Source organism: Carassius gibelio, chromosome B13 (genome assembly GCF_023724105.1).
Source record: "Carassius gibelio isolate Cgi1373 ecotype wild population from Czech Republic chromosome B13, carGib1.2-hapl.c, whole genome shotgun sequence".
In the NCBI taxonomy this organism is placed as follows: Eukaryota; Metazoa; Chordata; class Actinopteri; order Cypriniformes; family Cyprinidae; genus Carassius; species Carassius gibelio.
In genome coordinates this window covers 19663364-19687730 of record NC_068408.1, presented here as the reverse complement: position 1 = coordinate 19687730, position 24367 = coordinate 19663364, and the positions used below count along the sequence as shown (strand labels likewise).

Genomic DNA, 24367 nt, shown 5'->3' with positions numbered 1-24367 from the left:
GTAATGTCACACCCATGGACTCTTTATGTTTGTTTGTGCCCCTGTGACCCAGTTTCTGTCTCCCGTGTTTGATTTGATTAGTTCCCAGGTTTGTCTAGTTTCTTTCCCATGTGCTCCATGTCCCTGGTAATTTAGTTATTCAATGCACCTGTGTTTCCCCAATTATCAAGTCTTTATAAGCCTTGTCCTTTTTAGTTCTGTTTTGTCAGGTCTACAAACCACATACGTGTGTCTTCCTCCATGTTCTGTGTTGGATATACCCTGTGTTGGATTTTTAAAGTCTTATTTCGCTTATCCACGGCTCCGTGCTCCATCCAGGCAGAGTAACATGACCGATAGCTTATTTTGTCGAAAATGTACTATGGTACATTATCGCTCCGCTCTAATCTAATAAATGTGACATCATGATTTTTCTGTAAAGCTGCTTGTGAAATTTGCTACATAAAACTGACTTGACATTCAGATAAATCCTTGCATTAAAGCATGCAAATGACTTTTCATTTATTTGTCAAAATTCTTTGGTTATTCAAAAACTGTCACATAAAGGAGGCATCTACATTACCAGTGTTATAGTGGCACAGAGGATGATTGTAGTTTACACACATGAAACCAGATGTTTGTAAAGGCACACAGCAGAGGAATGCCGCTTTCAGCATCTGTTTCCAGCCCGGACTAGACTGTTTCCTGTGCTGGAGTGTCAGGATGAGGTGGCCTTCTCTCTCTCTCCTCTCCTCCAGCCCCAAGGGCAGAAAACAAACAAGGCCAATGAAGTCATCTGCCCGAGCGCCCTAAGGGAGGCCTTCAGTTACCCTGACAGAGCAAGGCGAGAGGAAAACGTGCATCTTTCTGTATGTGTGTTTGAGAGTGAGCCACTCAAAGGCTAAGGGTTAAAACAGACTGCTCTAGTAAGCATTAAAGGACAGAAGTCCGTGTGTCTCAACTAGATGCATGTAGAAGCGATGCTGATTAAACCTCAGAGAGATACAGGATGCATTGTGCAGCTCGGGTGAATGCATGAAACATTGATGTCAGCTTTGTCTCTCTCAGTACATAATCTCAGTAACAGATGGGGAGCTCTGCGAGATCAAAGCTATGATGACATTGCTACGTTACTGCTGTCAAACACAGGATCTGACACATGCATAAACATGCAACGATGTGCAGCTATCCGAAATAGTCACATAATCAAGACTAATGACTTCATGACTTGCATATGAGGTGAGCCTAAGAAAAAACAGCATGGTACAACAGAAATAAAGTGAATGCACTTAGTTGAACTCAACAGAAAGCTTAAAAAAAGGGTGAGAAAGACAATGAGAAATAGATGGGCCAAGGAGCATATATTGCTATCTTTTTCCTCTGGTTTCATGGATTCCCTCAGGATATACAAGGCTGCATGTTTAGTGCTTTTATTGAATAATGAGTTAGTGATAAAGAGCATTTGTTTTGTGTTTTTATCCACATTAATAAAACAAGGGAGCTTAATGTTTTAAATAAGGAAGCCTGTGCATGTGTGTATGAATACAAGGCAACAACATTTTTTGGCATTTACATTTCTGTAGATTTGTTTTCTAATGCTGTTTCAAGTCATATAATTGTCAGTGCAGCGTCTGAAAGCGAGTGTTCAGAGAGTGTTTTGCATGTCATTTCACATTAAATATCAAATCATTTGAAATGATTCAAAGTACTGTATTTAAGACAAACTACTGTATTTTTTTTTTTCGTATAAGGATTTTTCTTTAAATATTACCCTAAAATATTCAGTGTATAATGTACATGACCAAGCAAAATGCCTTGTTTTCCAGTAAAAATCCAACTTGAGAAAAATATTGCTATTGGTATTGTTGAATAAAACAATGTTTTTTTTCCATAAAATGTAAAAATAAAATGAAATAAAATAAAACTTATAATAAAAAAGTACAAAAAAAATACTGAAACTGAAATAAAAATAAATTCTAAATAAAAAAAATAAAAAAAGTATTACAAAAATTTAAACTAACAAAAATGGCAAAATCACACAGCAAAATTACTAAAAACTTAAACTATAAAAAAGAGAATGAAAGCTATATTTTTAGATCAAAGTTAATTTAAAATATATAATCAAAACAATACTAAAATAATATATAAATATTAATTAAAGAGATATAAAATACATATCAGGTTCATGAATTAATAAAATGAAGTAAATACATAATATACAATAAATGAATAAATCGGTAACACTTTATTATAAGAACCAATTCTCATGATTAACTAGCTGCATATTAGCATGCCTATTATTAACATATTGGCTGTTTATTAGTACTTACTTATAAAGCACATATTCTTCATGACCATATTCTACATCAATAATCCCACCCAATACCTGAACTTAATAACTTACTTACTTATTATTAATAAGTTACAAATTAGGAGTTTATTGAGGGTAAACTCTTAGTTTATAGTGAATATCTGTTCCCTAATCTAAAGTGTTACCAATAAATAATTTTTAATGTTTGTAAATTATATTATTCAATATTACATGCTGAATGCTTTATGTCCATTTACAGTAGTTTTTTTTAATACAGTTATATCTCACAGTTGTATACAGTTCTATCTTCTTAAAAATAAAATAACAGTAAAGCATGTTTTTAACTAAAAATGCTGATTGTCTTAATAGGAATGATGTAGTGCTCTGTGTGTATTTGAGAGAGTTAGAGTCCATATGGAGATCTGATGGGGTCTGACAGAACGCAATGCTTCACTGAAACAGACCGGCCAGCCCCACAGCAGGATACTCTATAAATACCCCATCACTACCTCTTTCTCTTCTCCCCTCTCTCATTTTAGCTCATCAAACACGAAAAGAAGGCAGATGCATTAATAAACCAAAAGGGACTGTGCAAATTAAGCATAAATAAACCCCAAAATCATTATTTAGATATATCCAGACGGCCATGCGTGTGGAGAGGCTCTGGGGGGAGTTACGTAACCGACTCTAATCATTTTTTTCTATGCAGCACAAAAACAGGAGAAATGGCTTCACCATTAAAAGAGTCAGGACAGCTTCTATCCATCTCAAATTACTGCTTCTTGGAAACTGCATTTTTAACAGTGTAATTAATACAGAAAAAATGTTAATGACTGGTAGCTTAATATTTTATAGACAAAACTGCTTCAATATTTTCCCTCAAATTTGTGACAATATGAGTCTTATTTTCCACATAGATCATGAAGAATCAGGAACATACCTGACATGAGATTAAAATGTCAAGCAAATCAGCTGATCTCAGTACTGAGATATTGAAATCCTGTATGTACTTTGGTTCTGTAGGGAAACGCTGAGTCACCAAATAATCCGAAGTCCTTTCAGATCAATACTGACACACAACTTCAGTATTCTGCACTAACTTGGCAGCAGTACACATAGTGGCCTTTAGTGGCCGGTGAACACCAACAAAACTCCCACTGGCTGGTCTCCAAGATGTGCCGTCCTGCTTTTGTTCACCTCTCAGTGCTACTCCCTCAAAGACAAGCAATGTGAGGCCCAATTAAACCCGACTCATTTTTTCATGCTCTCCTCCGAGAGATTCAAACAGGTTAAAGTTCTCACAATCAGGCCAGACTCCTGCTTTAGGCATCTGACTTGCATCAAGAGGAGGTCATACTACATGACAAAGGTCAAACTAATTATCCCTCTGATTATGATTAGGTTTTAAAAACCAATTTTGCAATAAATGCTGATAAGCTCATCAACAGCAGGTCAATGTTCAAATCAATTACTCACCCTAATGTTTTTCAAATCCCAAAATACTTTCATTCATATTCAAAACCCAAACCCAAAGATATTTGTATTGAAACCTGAGAGATTTCTCTCCAGGTTTTAGTCTATTACACTAAAGTAGTCACTAAGGCAGACTATTTAGGATAGTCCACTCTATCTGTCTGACTTGAAACACGAAAGTTGCGGGTTCTAGTCTCAGGTCAAGCAGGAATTGTCTGAAAAACCTTGTTAAAGGTTAAACCCAATAACATGACTGAGGTTGAGACCCTTGAGCAAGGCTATGAACCCCCAACTGCTCCCCGGGCACTGCAGCATTGGGTGCCCACTGCTGTGTGTGTGTTCACTTGTGTGGGTTAAACGCAGAGCACAAATTCTGATTATGGGTCACCATACTTGGTCACACGTCACTTAACTCTCACTTAAAAATGTGCCACTTTGAAAAGTTCAGTATAATGGTTTAATCCTTTTCTCAAGTCTTCTAAAAACGTAATAGATTTATATGATGAACAGGTATTATCTCAACTTTGTGGGTTTTTGTTTATTAGGTGTCGCTACCAAAGTGAGAAAGAAAAAGCCTTGCATTTATCTACTCAATGTGATCATGACATTGATAAACAGTTGCAGTGCAATACTAAAGTTTTAGCTGAGCGTTGAGAAAATTAAGTGTCTCTAAAATATTTATGTATGTTATCCGTCTGTGCTTTTTTATTAAAATAGACTCCTATTTCTTTGTATGCGGGCCACAGGAAATCCATTACTGCTCTCTTAGGATAAATGAAATACTGCTGAATTTGAAATAAGGCTGTATTGTCTTAATCAGATAGTAGCTTACAGGTGTTGTTTTAAAATAGTAGATACATTATTACTTTTATTCAGCAAGGATGGTGTAAATTAATCAAAAGTGACAGTAAAGACATTTATAATGTGACAAAAAAAAATCAATTTCTTCAAATTATCTTCTACTGAACTTCCTATTCATCACTTAATTTTTAAATATATATCACAGTTTTTACAAAATATACTGAACAGCACAACTGTTTTCTAACATTAATATTAATAAGAGGGGTTTCTTGAGCAGCAAATCAGCATATTAAAATGATCTCTGAAGGTTCATGAGACACTGAAGACTGGAGTATGATGCTGAAGATTCAGGAATAAATTACAGGAATAAATTACATTTCAATATATATATATATATATATATATATATATATATATATATATATATATATATATATATATATATATATATATATATATATATACTTTTTTATTGTAATAATATTTCACAATATTACTGTTATACTGTATTTTTATATAAAAGCAGCCCTGGTAAGAATAAGACATTTTAAAAGCATTTAAAAGTTTCTAATGACTTCAAATATGGAACGGCAGTGTATGATTTTTTAAATAATAAAAACAAACTAATTATAATTATTGGCCAATGACTTGCTTGATATTACTACTCCAATAATAGTTTTCTTGTGGATTTGAGTTACTAAATGAGAGACTATTTGGCTCAAACAAACATGCACACATTACTGACCTGTCCCTAAAAATAAGTTAAGAAGACAGAGCGCCCAAACAGAATGAGTCAACCATACATGTAAATCAAAAAAGTATTCAGTGGAAATATGTCTGCCCGGTCTCAGCCGTGAATGCTGTGATTCAGAAAGTCTCCTGGAAATGTCAGGGAAGTTTTCAGACAAGGTGGCTGTAATGACATAAATAGGGTTATGGGTTGGGAGTAGAGGTTTGTGTTTGTGTTGTTGAGGAGAGGGGTGATAAAATTACAGTGGGGCTCAAACTGAACCCCAGATCTCACAGGCGAACAACAGCAGCCAAAGAGACTGTTCTTCATCTACTGGCTCCAGAAAAGGGGTGGAGGAGAGAGAGCCAGAGGGTGGACACCACACCACAGAGACAGAGAAAACAACTATTTCTCTTCATTTTCCAACTGTCTGCAATTATGGTAAAATGTGAATAATCTGCACAGCGGTAACATTCATACAGGCAATTTATGGTACACCCCTATTTTCTTTTCATTTTGGAATGGGAAAAGACATGAGAGAGAGGGAGAGTGGAGGAGAGTCAGCTGATGGAGTGGGCTGAAGAGGGAACAACACCACAGGCGATCTGGCAGAGTCATTCACTAAACTCTATCCACTGGAGCTCACAGTAACCCCACTTCCCACAATTACACTAAGTGCAAACTTTCACAAATGCACATACACATAAATCCTTTATATGTGACCCTGGACCACAAAACCCAGTCATAAGGGTCAATTTTTTTTTTTTATAATAATAATTTCATTATCTGAAAGCTGAATAAATAGGTTTTGCATTGATGTATGGTTTGTTAGGATAGGACAATAATTGGCCGAGAAAATATGGAATCTGAGGGTGCAAAAAAATCTAAATATTGAGATAATTGCCTTTAAAGTTGTCTAAACGAAGTCCTTAGCAATGCATATTACTAATCAAAAATAAAGTTTTGATATATATTTATGGTAGGAAATTTACTAAATATTTTCTTGGAACATGATATTTACTTAATATCCTAATGATTTTTTTCATAAAAGAAAAATCTATAATTTTGACTCATACAATGTATTTTGGCTAATGCTACAAATATACCCCATTGATTTAAGGCTGGTCTTGTCACATAAGGTGATGCTGTTAAAGTTTATTTGATTTGAACTTAACTTTTTAGGAAACTTTACCTCTGGAAAATGTATCCTTTGAACCACATTGTACTGAATGTGCTTTCTATAGAATTTAAGAGTTCAAATAAGTAAATTTGGAAGTTACCAAGCCATAGGCCAAACTTTAAGTTAGCACCACCTAGTTTCATTGATAAAAAGCCAAATGGAGCCTTCCATTGACTTTTTGAGAAATGCCGAAAATAAGTTTGACAATGACCAACAAAATATTTTATTCATATTTTCATCATGAAAATCTTCACAAATTAACATATAATATTAAGAATTTTAAAGCGTACATGCAAACCACAGAAGCAAAAAAGAACAAGCCTTGAGCATGACTTCAATCACTAAGCTTCTGACAACTTTATCGATCTTTATATAAAATCTACAAGGTGGAAAGTCTGAGTTATAATAGTTTGCAAGAGCATGAGTATAAACACAAAGAGACTGTAAAAGCTGAATAATAAGTACTTGAGTTTTCCTGTTTAACATGATTTTTTTAACATACTGAACATAATTTTTTGGAGCTTGTGTTAACCACAGACCTTATTTCAGGCATTTAAACAATAACTCACTCAGAAAATTCCATTCATGTTGGAAAGATGGAACTGGCAGTTAGAAAAGCTCTAACTAATTTCTTTGTTTTATTGCAGCAATCTAATGCAAGCACAGAAACACTGCACAAAAATGAAAGTTTTGTCAGCATCTACTCACCAATATTCAATAATCATAGTGTCAATGTCGGGTTTATAAGAAAACTAGATAAGGAAATCATTTAGGGCATAGGAGAAATATGAATAAGGGGATTAGAGCTAATGCTTCTGTTAACCGAGCCATTTTAAAAAGCCAAATTTTAGCCAATTAATCAGTTTGACCAATAAATTCATTACTGAAAATGAGTTTAGCTAGTAGTTGAGCAACAGTGGATTAGCATGCATATATGGATTTATAAAGTGATAGCAATTGCAGAGTATGATACATGCTAATGTACTGTAAATGTACAGCTCCATCCAGATTCATATGTCAGCCTGCAGGATCTCATATAGTCGAATTCCACTTAAAAATGGAACAACGAGCAGGCTTTGTTTGTGTGGCAGTTTAGTACTTCCCAGAAAATTCTTTATTTCTCAACACAATGCTTCAGTGCAAGCCAATGGAATGTCAGAAAAATGTGTACTTCATTTAATGGGCTCTCGGCATTCAGATCTGCTCTTAAACAATGCCATCCTGCCAATTGCTTGCTCCATTGGACATTCCAGGAATACTGGCTTGTTATGGATGCTACCCGTTTACTGTCATAATGGACAGCACTGAAATAGTATTGTGTCTTCTGGACCATTTCTTGACACTCTGACCTCATCCCATTACCTTTACAGATGCCTCTCAACATGGGAATAGCAGAGAGGTTAACAAGGCCATTGAGAGAGGTCAACAACCTTGCTGCAGTCACTCCAGGCTTTTGGAGATTAAGTGTGAACACGGTGCACTACAAAGCTGCAACTTCCAGACTCAGATCTCTATATTCTAGACGGCTAATAAGTCTGTCTGATGGCCTGCATGTGGGATGGGGGTGATCAAGGACACAAAACGAGAGCAGTTTAGATTGCTGTGCTAGGCTGTGTGGATGGTAATCCCCTCACAAGACGGGGCAATCAAAGCCTACACGGCTCTTTAGACATGCCTGAATGACTGCCGTCATGGTTCAGCATGACTGGACTGAGCATAAACCCTCTGGTTTATGCAGCCCGCTGCGTCAAAGATGGAGACACAGAATTTCAAACTATAGATCTGCAATCTTTTAACCAGAGGTTCTCATGCAGCCATCAATTACACAAGCGACAAATTCCACTAAAGATTGATTTCTGGATTATTTTACATAGCCAGTTAAAACCTTCAGAGGGGACGTCAATATAGGATTTCATCAGCTCTATAATTGAATTGCTATCTACACGGCATTTCTACTTTACGGAATCTCATGAACTTTATGTGAACTTTATGTTCTGAAGAAGCAATTTGCACATGGGTTTTTATTAAAAAGAGCTTGGTAACATTTTAGATTAAAGAGAAGTTCCCACTATTAACTAGTTTCTTATTAGCATGCAAATTACTAGTATATTGGCTGTTTATACTTATAAAGCACATATTAATTCCTTATTCTGCATGACCATATTTTAGATCCCTTGATCTTATCCCAAACCTAAACTTAACAACTATCTAACTATTAATAAATTAGGAGTTTATGAATGGAAAAGTCCACTAGTGAGACTTGGTCCCCAAACTAAAGTGTGACCAGAGTCTTTAATTGAATAATTTTTATACTATTTTCAAAACAATTTATGATAATGACTAAAAAATGGCTTTAATACTTCTTTTGATATGAAGGAGTTCAAAAACAAAACAATTAACAAATAACAATAGAATTAAATTTGAATCTAATTTCTTCTATATTTATTAATTTATATGTTTGTTTAAATTATGTTTACTAACAATATGTTCATATAAAAACGTTTCAGTCTAGGACCACATACTGAAATCAGTTTAATAGTATAGTATAGAGAATAGTATAGAGAACACAAAAATTTGCATCACATTACTGATTCACCCATCAAATCAGTTTTACTACAGTTTTGTTAATGAACTCTATTAAGCAGTATTACTACAGAGACAGAAAAACATGTATCTACAAAATACATGTCTAAAATAAATTGACAAAGTGACAACTGTTGATCAATTGTGACTACAAATGAGAACTAAAATGCTGACAATTATATTCCTTCCCTGTTGGATTGGTCTTGTGTGAGGTCTGTAGACTAGATGTGGGTGTTGACCACACACATACAACTGAGGCATTAAAGAGCCGCTCTGTATAAATGGTGATGACATACTGGTTAAACAGCTTCAGTGACTCCAAGCATAAATCTGATTCTCCAAAAGCAGACTGCAAACTTGGCATTCCTTTACCATCGTCCGCTCTTGAACTAATGTTTACACACGTAATTACAGATCAGAGGTTAAAATGCAGACACGGTCAGCAGCAGTAAAGCAGGAAACTGTGGCATGTTGCACGGTTTGCTTGTTTGTAGTCAGTGGGAGATGCACTGGACCAAGCCAGAAGCACAGCAGAAAGAGGTGAGTGTCAGAGCAAGCCTCAGGCAGAAGCGAGCGGCTTGTCTCTTATCATAACTCACATCACCATGGGACGCACTGTGCAGTGGAAACAGTTGTGAGCCGAGGACCCCTGCGTTGCATCAGCTTGGAGACAGAGATGGAGAGAAAGTGCAGCATGCTTTACATCTCTCGCAGGCCAAAGATCATAAATCAGGGGACGTACAAAAAGGACAGTGTTTTCATAATGTTTCATTCTCAGTGTGGGGGTGTGCAGATTTGCAGAGCCCTTTGACAGGGCAGATTCCTGGCTAATAGAAAGCAGGCCAAGCACAAGACGTGAAGCTAGTTCAGAGTATGCTTCCCTCACGATACTGTATATCAGAGGTCAAAATATTATTCTTTGATAACTAGAAACATTTTTAACGTTGGTAATGAAATTATAGCCATTAATTTGTCTTGTTCATTAATAACAGGCGTTAATTAGGTCTCATTCACTAATAATTTATATGCACAGAAAAATGTTTTGCATAATTCAGAACAACTGCACATGCACATGAATTTGTTCTTAACTCGTTCTAAAGTTAATGAATCTGGATTATTTTAAATGAGCGACCAAGTGCCTAAGGTTAGCAATTTGCATAAAACATGTATAAACCATCTTATGTTCATCTTCACAGTGTGTGAGTTTTCTGGTTTCATTTGTTCCTATATGTTTTTTTGTTGTTGTACACTTTTAATACATTTTAGTGTGACAGTTGTTTGGTTTTCATGATTTGTTTCTGAAAATGTTTATAGAATGCATGAACAAATTCATAAATTTCACGAACAGATAGATTTTATGCACAAAAAGTGCATATGAATGAGACTCGTCCTTTTTTGTATATTCTTTTTTTTTTTTTTTTTTAAATAAGCCTCTTTATAGCTTATATGTAGACATTAAATTTGAAACAGTTGAAACACAAAAAGCACAATTATTACTACAATTATTAAAAGCACTATTTATCTTCCACAAAAGCTTCTGATTATTGGATCATTATTGGCTCTAAAATTGCATCACATTTTAAAATATTATTTAAAAAAAACATTAATCGCATTATTGCATTGCAATTTTTGTAATTATTTCAATGTATTTTCAAGGTAAATACATATAAATACATAAATCAAAATGCTGCTTCAGATGCAGCTTCTGTGTCACTTTTGCTGTGCAAAAATGGATTTTATTGATAAATGAATTTATTAATTATATGTACGAATTTCACATAAAAAGAGACCCTATAACATCATAATGCAAACTGCCAAAGTATGCAACACACCTCATAGTACTTATCACTGGAAATCACGTCTTGCTGCTCCAAAGACCACCACAGAAAACTGAAAGTGACGTGACATTCAGCCAAGTATGGTGACCCATACTCAGAATTCATGCTCTGCATTTAACCCATCCAAAGTGCGCACATACACAAAGCAGTGGACACACACCCAGAGCAGTGGACAGCCATTTAAGCTGCGGCGCCCGGGGAGCACTTGGGTGTTCAGTGCCTCGATCAAGGGCACCTCAGTCATGGTATTGCCGGCTCAAACCCACACTCGAACCCACAACCCTAGGGTTAGGAGTCAAACTCTCTAACCACTAGGCCACGACATCTCAAGTGGAAGTGGATGGGCATCTTCGTGGGAGGAGCTTACAGCCTATCACTATCAGTTTGCTGACTTTACTCTCTGAGGTCAGTCGGGAGGCTTGGGTTTGCTTGTCCTCAACATCACAGCTGTAAGCATTACACTGACACCTTGACTATATAGATTTAGCAGAATAATGGCTCCTCACAGTTCTCATTATCACAACATTCAAGCACTGCCTTTTATTAATTTATTCTGTGCAATTCTTCCTGAACTAAAATTACCCTGTGCTTTGTGATTGATTGAGATTGAGGGGTCCAACTGAGAGCAACAGAGAGGCCTGTAATCGAGCCGAGAGATGCAGATTGTTCTGTTCCAATTTGTAAATCCGTCAAGAAACTTATTCCATGTGATATATTAGCAGAAAGTGAAAGACAAAACCAAGAAAACAGTGTGGCGCACATTGATTTTCTCTCAGGGATATTAATGGATGGCTTTTCCCCCAACATGATACAGATCAACTGCTTCCATATACAGAGCCATAAATACACACATATGCATATCACAGCAAATCAGCCTCAAGACCGCTAGATCTACTGTCAGGACTCCAGTCACGTAAAAATGCCATTATTCTTTTAAAATTCAGACAGCAAAGTCTTGGTGAATTTAATAAATGGCTACGTTAGAGCCACTCCAGCAACTAAATCAAAGATTTACGGTATTCTCTGTGTCAGCGCTGAATTTTTCCCACACCAACCATATCAGAGATAACCTCATAAATTTAGTGCCCTGGACTGTCGGTATACTGACGTGCACTTCCAATCAAGACAAAAATGGCAGGCAGGTTTACAAAGCAACGCCTGCCAAAAGCCATCCAACACCCTATGAAATTACAAACTCTATCTTCATTCATGCAGCAGATGCCAAATTCATTCTGAAACAGATGCTTTGTTCATTTTATCAGTCTCTATATCCGTCAATTAAACACTAAAGACCTTCACATGCCTGGTTTAGTAAGGCTGTCACTGCAGTTGGTTTAAAGTTATATGAGCTACATGGAATGTATGTCACATGACCTAGTGGTCATTGAGCGCTTACCTCTGATTCCTATTTCCCACACACTGTTAGCAACAGCTGGGCTTTCACAGTGTGACCAGCCTTCCAGCACATTGACTTGCCTCTCTTAACTCTATAAACACACTGACAGCTCATGTGAGTGATTCCCTTCGGCTGGACTCATAAAAGCAGTCTGTTGATATTAAACGGCCTGCACTTGTGAAATTATAAAAGTGGGTGCAATGCAAGTCCAGGAATATACAGCGTGCAAAACAGTTTTCTCTTGGGAGGAGAAAAAATGGTTCCTGGGGGATTAAGGACATCTCAAATATTAATAATTTATGTTTATACATTTCATCTTTCTCTTTGGAAACCCTTCAAAAATAACTTTTAAACTGACTCCCAAAGCTGTATGTTCCATACTTCAAAGATTCAAGGCCTTGAAATTAAATACAGCTGCCAGGATAATTCGTCAATTCTCATTCATACTGTTATGCAGTATATCAACTGTAAGAGGATAAACACAATCAATAAATGGTTTCCTGTGCAGAAACTGATTGAAACAGCATGCATTTTCATTCAAACACAAGGCATAGAGAGTATATATAAAATATTAAATATCACTTTCATCCACCTACAGTCCTACTTCTGTCCTAAATACTTCCAATGGGATGCCTGAAAGCAGCTGGGTATGGCGGGCCATGTGCAGTGCCAGAAAGCAGTGTCAGTGCATAGCCATTGGATCCTCCCAATTTTAAAGTTGGCTACAAGCACAAGTAACAGTGGTGCATGAATGCTGCATATCCTGTTACACATACTGTAGCTTTAAAAGCCCTCAAAAATACAAATAAACATACTGGTACTGCTAAACATATCTCATAATAAGAATGGAATTCCAAAGAGGGCCGTTTTTGACAGTGTGAAGAATGTCTTTATAACAGCAGAATCAAATCTAGTCTAATATTTCATCTTCTACTGATGGGAACCACAAGTGGGCTCCTAGAGTCTGGTGATAAGGGACTTTGTGTTTTCAGTTCATAAGATCTTCATCTACGTTGATAGATGAAACAAAACTGTTTTGAACACGACAGGTGAACTGGTCAAAATTAAGCATGATTCTTTTAAAGAGGAGGAGGAAAATACAATTTGCATTGTATTTAAGCACTGCAGTGTCCTCCAGCATGACAAACACTTGAATCATAACATTAAAATGACTGGGTGTTTAATGCATTTTTCTTTACTTTTAAGTTGTTCCAATGCAATATGAAATTTATGATTTGACAGTCACTAAAACACTGTCTTAAATTAGCACATCATGTACCATAACTCTTGTCATATAGCGCATAAAACAAATGCTGTTTTAAACAACAACAGCTGGCTGAAGAAGGCTGTACAGTAGTACTGAAGTAACATTACGGTAAATGGGTGAATAACACAAAGCATTACTGGAATATCACTGAGAATCAAATCTAACTGAGAATAACAGGAATTTCCAAAAAAAACTCCAGTATTTGCATGTAAATCTAGTAAATAGACTTAACTTTGGGGGAAGGGTGTCGGTTGAGGGGGGGGGGTAGAGATGTAAAATGTGACAGATGAAGACACTTAACCCCAACAAAACCTTTGAAAGCAAACTGTTTTGTGAATCACACACACACAAACACACACACATTTCTGTTTTTGTGAAAAGTGGGGGACATCCCATAGGCGTAATGGTTTTTATACTGTACAAACTATATATTCTATCGGCCTTCACCAACCCTACACCTAACCGGAAACTTTGTGCAATTTTAATTTCTCCAAAAAACTCATTCTGTTTGGTTTACAAGCGTTTTGAAAAATGGGGACATGGGTAATGTCCTCAAAAGTCACCTTCTCCTTGTAATACCTGTGTCATACCCATGTCATTATACAAAGTTGTGTCCTCATATGTCACAAAAACAAGAGCACACACACACACACACACACAGAGACTGCATTCATTCTCAGATAACATCATTAAAGACAATAAACAAGTCATAATTATTACCGAGTACATAAAACTAGTCAAAGGTGAGATCTGAATCTACTGAGAATGGATCATGGGGATTTGTGAGAATGTGTTAAATACACACAGAGAACGAATACAAAGATGTGTCTCCAGGAGGGACGCTCCATGTGCTGTAATTAAAAAAGACACTGGGATGCAGTAATTACTGTTGCTGGGATAAATTGGTGTCTGCCTACATTCAACAAAATTATGACCTTTGTAAGATAAAGTACTCAGTCACTTCACTCTCACAGCCAAAATAACAGCAAAAACAACGCACATAAGCACAAACGAAAGCAAACTAAGATGAACTTTATATTTTTAAAAAAAGTAAAAAGGCAAATTACATTGTTACTAGTACAAATGTTGATGAAATGCAACATTTTACACATGAGGTAAGGAAATTAAAATAATTAAATGTAACTTAATCTTACTAGTATGATTTTTTTAACACATTTTACACATACTGAGATGCTATTTAATAGTAACAACTGATAACAAAATGTTACTGGTCAACAATGAAAGTTACTTGTATCTCTCATACTGGTATCATTTTAAAACTGGAAAAGGTACTAGTGACAATAATACAATTCTAATGCAAAAACTAATTTGTCACCATTAATGCAACAGTCTCTTGTTGGATAGAGCCTATTAGTAAAGGAACAAGTTGGCTACTATTGAGTACTGATTAATGAAAATTCTAGTCAATTTTAACTTATCTAATGAAAGAGTACCAGCGTCTAGTGAATAGTTAGTAGTGAGGTCATAAATACGCATACTGTCACTATACTGTACGATTAATTAGCCTACTAAATAAAAATAAATAAATACTACAAAAATAGCTTTTTGTAAGCATGTTAAAACGACTTTCGATAAACAAAACATAAAAAATACACATGAAACATCTGTAACGCTGTGTGCTTAACTCAGTTTTCAAGCATGGTTCAGTCACTCACCGTTGACTGCGTGAAGAGCGCTTGAGCTATCGTCCATAAAGAATCAACGCGTCTGAAGAAAGCGTCCTGGTATTTTCACGGCTTCTAAAGACTGGTGAAGTTCACGCAGATCTGAGCCGCCTTCTCTCTCTCTCTCTCTCTCTCTCTCTCTCTCTCTCTCTCTCTCTCTCTCTCTCTCTCTCTCTCTCCCTCTCTCTCTCTCTCTACTCCTCTCTAAAGTAGGACAAACTCCCTTTGCTGAAGGTTAATACACGCACTCTGCGTCCATCTTTCTGGAAGCGACTGCTGTAAACTGCCTTGAATCCCTATGTAGAGTGTCTCTGCCCCCCGCTCCGGCTCCGCGCTGGCCACAGAGAGCCCCGCTGATCTGGAGCGACAAGCAGCCCGGCTGTGGGAGGGTGCCCACGCGCAGGGGCTCGCGACGGCCGACACGCTCAGGTTCAGCAAGCAACTTGAACTCTATTGTAATTAATGTCTCACCGACAGTAAACAGGCACTGCAGAGTCTGTTTATTTGACGCGTTTAATGCTGACGTTAGAATATGGGGACTAGAAACATTTCGTATTAATAAAAACAAGAGTTATGATAAAAAGCTGAATTGCTGAATCTCCACAGCTATATGGTTCTGACAAGGTTTTAAGTTCACATAAGGCAATATGTTACCTTCTTTTTGGGGGATGTTGTCACATAACTAGGCCAAGCCTATTATTTATTTTATAATGTAGTAACAGTATTTGATCAATCACCTTTATTTATATAGTGCTTTAAACAAAATACATTGCGCCAAAGCACTGAACAACATTCATTTGGAAAACAGTGTCTCAATAATGCAAAATGATAGTTAAAGGCAGTTCATCATTGAATTCATTGATGTCATCTCTGTTCAGTTGAAATAGTGTCTGTTTTAATTTGCAATCAAGTCAACGATATCGCTGTAGATGAAGTGACCCCAACTAAGCAAGCCAGAGGCGACAGCGGCAAGGAACCGAAACTCCATCGGTGACAGAATGGAGAAAAAAACCTTGGGAGAAACCAGGCTCAGTTGGGGGGCCAGTTCTCCTCTGACCAGACGAAACCAGTAGTTCAATTCCAGGCTGCAGCAAAGTCAGATTGTGCAGAAGAATCATCTGTTTCCTGTGGTCTTGTCCTGGTGCTCCTCTGAGACAAGGTCTTTACAGGGGATCTGTATCTGGGGCTCTAGTTGTCCTGGTCTCCGCTGTCTTTCAGGGCAGTAGAGGTCCTTTCTAGGTGCTGATCCACCATCTGGTCTGGATACGTACTGGATCCGGGTGACTGCAGTGACCCTCTGATCTGGACACAGACTGGATCTGGTGGCCACGGTGACCTCGGAACAAGAGAGAAACAGACAAATATTAGCGTAGATGCCATTCTTCTAATGATGTAGAAAGTACGGTGTTATGTGAAGTGTTCCGGTTCCAGTTTACCTAATTAATGCAGCCTAAAAATCCTTTAACGGATTTGGATATTAAAAGCATATTAGTATGTTATGTGTATGCCAGGTTAAAGAGATGGGTCTTTAATCTAGATTTAAACTGCAAGAGTGTGTCTGCCTCCCGAACAATGTTAGGTAGGTTATTCCAGAGTTTAGGCGCCAAATAGGAAAAGGATCTGCCGCCCGCAGTTGATTTTGATATTCTAGGTATTATCAAATTGCCTGAGTTTTGAGAACGTAGCGGACGTAGAGGAGTATAATGTAAAAGGAGCTCATTCAAATACTGAGGTGCTAAACCATTCAGGGCTTTATAAGTAATAAGCAATATTTTAAAATCTATACGATGTTTGATAGGGAGCCAGTGCAGTGAGGACAGGACCGGGCTAATATGGTCATACTTCCTGGTTCTAGTAAGAACTCTTGCTGCTGCATTTTGGACTAGCTGTAGTTTGTTTACCAAGCGTGCAGAACAACCACCCAATAAAGCATTACAGTAGTCTAACCTTGAAGTCATAAATGCATGGATTAACATTTCTGCATTTGACATTGAGAGCATAGGCCGTAATTTAGATATATTTTTGAGATGGAAAAATGCAGTTTTACAAATGCTAGAAACGTGGCTTTCTAAGGAAAGATTGCGATCAAGTAGCACACCTAGGTTCCTAACTGATGACGAAGAATTGACAGAGCAACCATCAAGTCTTAGACAGTGTTCTAGGTTATTACAAGTAGAGTTTTTAGGCCCTATGATTAACACCTCTGTTTTTTCTGAATTTAGCAGTAAGAAATTACTCGTCATCCAATTTTTTATATCGACTATGCATTCCATTAGTTTTTCAAATTGGTGTGTTTCACCGGGCTGCGAGGAAATATAGAGCTGCGTATCATCAGCATAACAGTGAAAGCTAACACCATGTTTCCTGATGATATCTCCCAAGGGTAACATATAAAGCGTGAAGAGTAGCGGCCCTAGAACTGAGCCTTGAGGTACTCCATACTGCACTTGTGATCGATATGATACATCTTCATTCACTGCTACGAACTGATGGCGGTCATATAAGTACGATTTAAACCATGCTAATGCACTTCCACTGATGCCAACAAAGTGTTCAAGTCTATGCAAAAGAATGTTGTGGTCAATTGTGTCAAACGCAGCACTAAGATCCAATAAAACTAATAGAGAGATACACCCACAATCAGATGATAAGAGCAGATCATTTGTAACTCTAAGGAGAGCAGTTTCAGTACTATGATACGGTCTAAATCCTGACTGGAAATCCTCACATATACCATTTTTCTCTAAGAAGGAATATAATTGTGAGGATACCACCTTTTCTAGTATCTTGGACAGAAAAGGGAGATTCGAGATTGGTCTATAATTAACTAGTTCTCTGGGGTCAAGTTGTGGCTTTTTTATGAGAGGCTTAATAACAGCCAGTTTGAAGGTTTTGGGGACATGTCCTAATAACAATGAGGAATTAATAATAGTCAGAAGAGGACCTATGACTTCTGGAAGCACCTCTTTTAAGAGCTTAGATGGTATAGGGTCTAACATACATGTTGTAAGTTTAGATGATTTAACAAGTTTATACAATTCTTCCTCTCCTATAGTAGAGAATGAGTGGAACTGTTCCTCAGGGGGTCTATAGTGCACTGTCTGATGCGAAACTGTAGCTGACGGCTGAATGGTTGCAATTTTATCTCTAATAGTATCGATTTTAGAAGTAAAGTAGTTCATAAAGTCATTACTGCTGTGGTGTTGGGAAATGTCAACACCTGTTGAGGCTTTATTTTTCGTTAATTTAGCCACTGTATTGAATAAATACCTGGGGTTATGTTTGTTTTCTTCTAAAAGAGAAGAAAAATAATCAGATCTAGCAGTTTTTAATGCTTTTCGGTAGGATATGCTACTTTCCCGCCAAGCAATACGAAATACCTCTAGTTTTGTTTTCCTCCAGCTGCGCTCCATTTTTCGGGCTGCTCTCTTTAGGGTGCGAGTATGCTCATTATACCATGGTGTCAAACTGTTTTCCTTAACCTTTCTTAAGCGTAAAGGAGCAACTGTATTTAAAGTGCTAGAAAAGAGAGAGTCCATAGTTTCTGTTACATCATCAAGTTGTTCTGAGGTTTTGGATATGCTAAGGAATTCGGATACATCAGGAAGATAACTTAAAAAGCTGTCTTTTGTGGTAGAAGTGATGGTTCTTCGATACTTGTAACAAGAAGTAGAATTTACAATTTTGGCTATATGAAGTTTACACAGAACTAAATAATGATCTGAGATATCATCACTTGGCTGAATAATTTCAACACTATCAACATCAATTCCATGTGACAGTATTAAATCTAGAGTATGATTTCGACAATGAGTAGGTCCTGAAACATGTTGTCTAACACCAATAGAGTTCAGAATATCTATAAATGCTGATCCCAATACATCTTTTTCATTATCGACATGGATATTAAAATCACCAACTATTAAGACTTTATCTGCAGCCAGAACTAACTCGGATGTAAAATCACCAAACTCTTTAATAAAGTCTGTATGGTGCCCTGGTGGCCTGTATACAGTAGCCAGTACAAACATAACAGGGGATTTATCATTAACATTGGTTTCTCTGGATAATGTTATATGAAGCACCATTACTTCAAACGAGTTATACTTGAAGCCTGCCCTCTGAGAAATCCTGAAAACGTTATTATAAATTGAAGCAACACCTCCCCCTTTGCCTTTTAGACGCGGCTCGTGTTTATAACAATAATCTTGGGGGGTGGACTCATTTAAAATAATGTAATCATCAGGTTTTAGCCAGGTTTCTGTCAAGCAGAGCACATCTATATTATGATCAGTTATCATATTATTAACAAAAAGTGTTTTCGTAGAAATGGATCTGATATTCAATAAGCCAATCTTTATCATTTGTTTATCCATATTGCATTTGTTTTTTATTTGTTGAACCTCAATTAAATTGTTAACCTTAACTTGGTTTGGACGTTTTTTGTATTTTCTAGTTCGTGGAACAGACACAGTCTCTATAGTGTGATATCTAGGTGAAAGAGTCTCTATGTGCTGAGAATTAACTGACCTCTGTGACGGGAGGCAGCTAGCAGACGGTCGGTTTAGCCAGTCTGTCTGCTTCCTGACCTGGGCCCCAGTTAGTCAAGTATAAACACTAAGACTATTTGCCATATTTCTAGACAGAAGAGTGGCGCCACCCCAGGAGGGATGAAGACCATCTCTTTTAAACAGGTCAGGTCTGCCCCAAAAGCTCGTCCAATTGTCTATATAACCTATGTTATTCTGTGGGCACCACTTAGACATCCAGCCATTGAGTGATGACAATCTGCTATGCATCTCATCACCACGGTAAGCAGGGAGGGGACCAGAGCATATTACAGTGTCTGACATCGTGCTTGCAAGTTCACACACCTCTTTAAAGTTATTTTTAGTGATCTCCGACTGGCGAAGTCGAACATCATTAGCACCGGCATGAATAACAATCTTACTGTATTTACGTTTAGCATTAGCCAGCACTTTTAAATTTGCCAAGATGTCAGGCGCTCTGGCTCCCGGTAAACATTTGACTATGGTGGCTGGTGTCTCTATATTCACGTTCCGTACAATAGAATCGCCAATAACTAGAGCACTTTCATCAGGTTTCTCAGTGGGTGCATCACTGAGTGGGGAGAACCTGTTTAATGTTTTGATCGGAACAGAAGAGCGGTGTTTTGACCCACGACTACGCTGCCTCACCGTCACCCAGTTGCCCTGCTGCAGGAGCTCTGCTGGAACCGGACAATGTACAGGAATCCCTGAGCTAGACGCATCCAAAGCCATATCTAGAGCCCTAACATTCTTACTGTCCTCAATTAAAGTTTGGATGCGTGTCTCTAATTCTGAAATCTTCTCTGTCAGCCTAACTGTTTCCCTGCATTTATCACATGTGAATCCCTCATCAGCGACAGAGATAGATAAACTGTACATGTGGCAAGAGGTGCAAATAACAATTGTAGGAGAAGCCATTACTCACCGTGCTTGATGAAATATTCTTACTGCGGTTGTTTGATGAACTTGTGGAAAACTGAGAGGGGGTTCAGCGAAAAATCGGCAGCTGTCAGCAGGAAGTGGCTGTCACTGGAAGCAGGAAGTGGCTGCCAATAAAACCGGATGGCAGCTGTCGCTAATACCCGGAAATTGGAGGAGGCTGCCGGCGGCAACAAGACAAATAAATAATTATATACACTTATGATTATGTTTAATACTTTTTTAAAAAGTATAAAGGTCAGTATTGCATATTATTTGATTTAAAGTATTGATCAAATATAAAACAAAGAAATAAGATCATTTTGCTAAACGTTAATTTCCAGCTGAATGTTTATGCATGCATGTATCATCGTTTGTGTGAAATAAAACAATTTATATTTATTTATATACGAGAGTGGCACTTAGGGCTACTGGGTGTATGTTGTATATTTATTATAGGCTATATACACAAATGACTGAAAAGAGAGAAGTCTCAGAGACCTTTATTTAAAATCATAATTTGCGGTTATATTTGTAGTATTTCAAGAAACAACTATATATATAGTATAAAGTAGCGGTTAAATTTGTAACTGGGTTAGTAAGTTGTCAAAGTCAGTGCTTTACAATGTAAACAGTATAAAATATATCCAGTAAGCAAGCAGACTAAAATATCAATCAGAATCACTAACAACAATCCGGAGGTATTTTCGAGACTATTAGATCAGAACTGATGAGGTATACGGAGTTACTTCTCCAGCATCTTGCACCAATCACTGTAAAACCCAGGGTGGATATGCATCTCTCCTCATTTTCCTCTTGCAACATGGTCAAGTCAAGCATCGTTTATTTATATAGTGCTTTTAATAATACAGATCAAAGCAAAGCAACTTTACAGTATTAAATAGGAAAATAGTGTGTCAGTCAATAATGCAGAAGGACATTAGTAAACGCAGTTTGTAGTCAGTTTAAAAGGCAGTTTATCATTCAATTCAGTGATGTCATCCTTCAGCTCGGTTCAGTTTAAATAGTATCTGTGGAATCGTTTGCAATCATGTCAATGATATCACTGTAAATGAAGTGACCACAACGAAGCAAGCCAGAGGCGACAAGGAACCAAAACTCCACCGGTGACAAAATGGAGACAAAACAAGGTCTTTACAGGGGATCTGTATCTGGGGCTCTAGTTGTCCTGGTCTCCTCTGTCTTTCAGGGCTGTAGAGGTCCTTTCTAGGTGCGATCCACCATCTGGTCTGGATACGTACTCGATCTGGGTGACTGCAGTGACCTTTGAATAAGAAAGAAACAGATTAATATAATTGAAGATGTTAATCTCTATACGATGTTTGATAGGGAGCTAGTACAGGGTTTACAGAACTGGGCTAATCCGGTCATACTTCCTGATTCTAGGAAGAACTCTAGCTGCTGCATTTTATTATTCATAAGAAAATGGTGACTTTAATACCTAAATTGCTTTATTAACAGTAGACATGCATGCACAGCCATATTAATGATTATTCCCATTGCATCTTGTCATCATGTACAGAGCAGGGATTACATTTTCATGCATAATTTGCACACCTGGTAAGCAGTTGTTGTAAACCTCGTCGCAGTGTCTGCAGGGTGTACATTTTGTTGAATTCCTGACATGGCTTAGACTTGTTCTCCATTTTGTTCCACCTGTATATTGAGATGAGGAGCATGAAAACAGCATTATTACGAAGATAAACATTCAGACATGGCAACTGAGAAATGTAAGGTTATGGCACCTTTTTAAACCTCTAATCAAATATGTAAAAGAAAATACTCCGTCAAGCCAGCTGGATTGTGCCCTCTTTCGAAAGGAGTCTGTATACAGTACAGCAGACTTCTGAATTTGGAACAAACCAAAGACAGACTTAGTAATGTAGCATCACCCCTCCTCCAGGATCACGTAAAGAAGAATTTCCAACAGGACAGCATCTGGCAACTATTGGGTATTACAAAAAAAAAAAAAAAAGGTGTCAGTGCCATGGTTTTGTCTCAAGATGCACATCAGTAGTGTTTTTTTTTTTGTTTTTTTTTCTAAATGCATGTTTACAAAAGCTACTTCAATGTTCTAAATTTAACTACAGCCTAATCCTGGCTTAATCCAAGCCCTGTCTGTGAAACTAGACCTAAAAGTTATAAGGAATTATGAACCGGTCCATTATATTTTGTATAGAAAAAAAAATAAAAATAAAAAAAAAAATTGTTTTGCATTCACATGCTTACAACTTCAACTGGTACACAGAACAGTTCTGCACATGCATAGTATTAGAGAAAACACACCTCAATAGTGCAAAAAAAAAAAAAAAACTTATTTTAAGAACTCTTAAGTTAATGTATATCACACAATCTCCTGAAAGACTTAACATGCAAAAATATATGGTTAGTGTTGCACATTTATCTTCTATCATTCCAGTCAAACAACATTCTTTTATATTATTCAATAGACTGTTAACACGCTAACAAACGTTAATATTTAAATGGTACGTCAAACGTAATTTGAAGTTAATGGTAGGCCCCTAACGAGGTACACAAACAACGTTGCTACCACTAATTAGATTTCATTGAACCATTAAATTAAAGTAGGCACCAAGTCTACCAAGTCGTTCACCAAGATAACAATTAAAATCAAACTTATAACGCAAAAAAAAAAAAAAACATGAATTACTCCGATGACCAATTTCTGAACTTACCGTTTGATCAATCGCAACCATTACTGAAGCGTTTGGGTGCAGTTATATCTGATTGGTTGCGCCCACGTTGGTCGATACTGATTGGCTCCCACAGAATGGCAGGTCCCGCCTACCATCCGGCTGCCAGTTACTGCCTTCCGGCTGTCAGTTACTGCCTTCCGGCTGTCAATGGCAGCCACTTCCTGCTGCCAGCTGCCGATTTTTTATCTGAACCCCTGCTGGGAAAACTGCAGCGTGAGAGAGGAGAGGAGAGGAGAAAAGAAAACGCTAATGACAAGCTAACGAGTGCTAACGCTTTGCAGGTGTGCTGCAGTCACGGAAGAGTGAACGATCAAAGTTAATCTGATAAGATTGATCGGTAATATCAGAAATATGGTGTGAATTAAGTTATATTTTACAATTAAAAAAACAAACAAACAGACAGTGATAGTAAGAAAGATTATAGAGAAAAAATATAAAATAAAAACAGCTACATGGAGCTATGATTAGCTACAGAAGGCCAACAGGAAGTAGAGAAAACACTGTCCAACCATTTGATGCAGTATTTGTGTCACAATTTGCTGTTAATTAATTATTTTATGCTTCATATTTTTTTTAGCTACTATGTAGGCCTACTTCTGAAATAGGTTTAATTGTGACAACATACCCCTATGCCCTGTAAACATATGTCCAATAAATGTATTTTTTTTCCCAGAGCAATAAAAAATAAAATAGGTACAGACCTGTCAGGGATCCTTTCAAAAGGTACTAATACGTACACTTTATGTACTAATATTTTAAAGTAATAATATGTACCTTTAGGGTACTAATATAGGGGTTAACAAAGTACAAAGATCTATCTTTTAGCTTTTGTGCCTGGGGTTACTGCCCCATTGACAGCTTTGCACCCTTTTTGCTGCATCCAAAAACCAGCAAAAACAGTTGCTGTTAGCCACTGAC

The 24367-nt window shown here is 37.2% G+C and overlaps 1 protein-coding gene and 1 long non-coding RNA gene across 4 annotated transcripts in view; both read right to left on the bottom strand.

The window, feature by feature from the left end:
- LOC127970434 (leucine zipper putative tumor suppressor 2 homolog) overlaps window positions 1–15575 on the bottom strand; it is a 64392-nt gene extending 48817 nt beyond the window's left edge. For all 3 annotated transcript variants that reach the window (XM_052573026.1, XM_052573028.1, XM_052573025.1), the window contains exon 1: window positions 15235–15575. The gene's annotated coding sequence lies outside the window, so the exon portion shown is untranslated. The remainder of the gene's footprint in view (window positions 1–15234) is intronic.
- Window positions 15576–21226: 5651 nt separating this feature from the next.
- Window positions 21227–23644, bottom strand: LOC127970487 (uncharacterized). The gene is made up of 3 exons (XR_008156622.1): window positions 23429–23644; window positions 22290–22677; window positions 21227–21996 (listed from the first exon to the last, which is right to left on the bottom strand). It is a non-coding gene; the product is annotated as an uncharacterized LOC127970487 (long non-coding RNA).
- Between the last annotated feature and the right edge of the window lie 723 nt (window positions 23645–24367).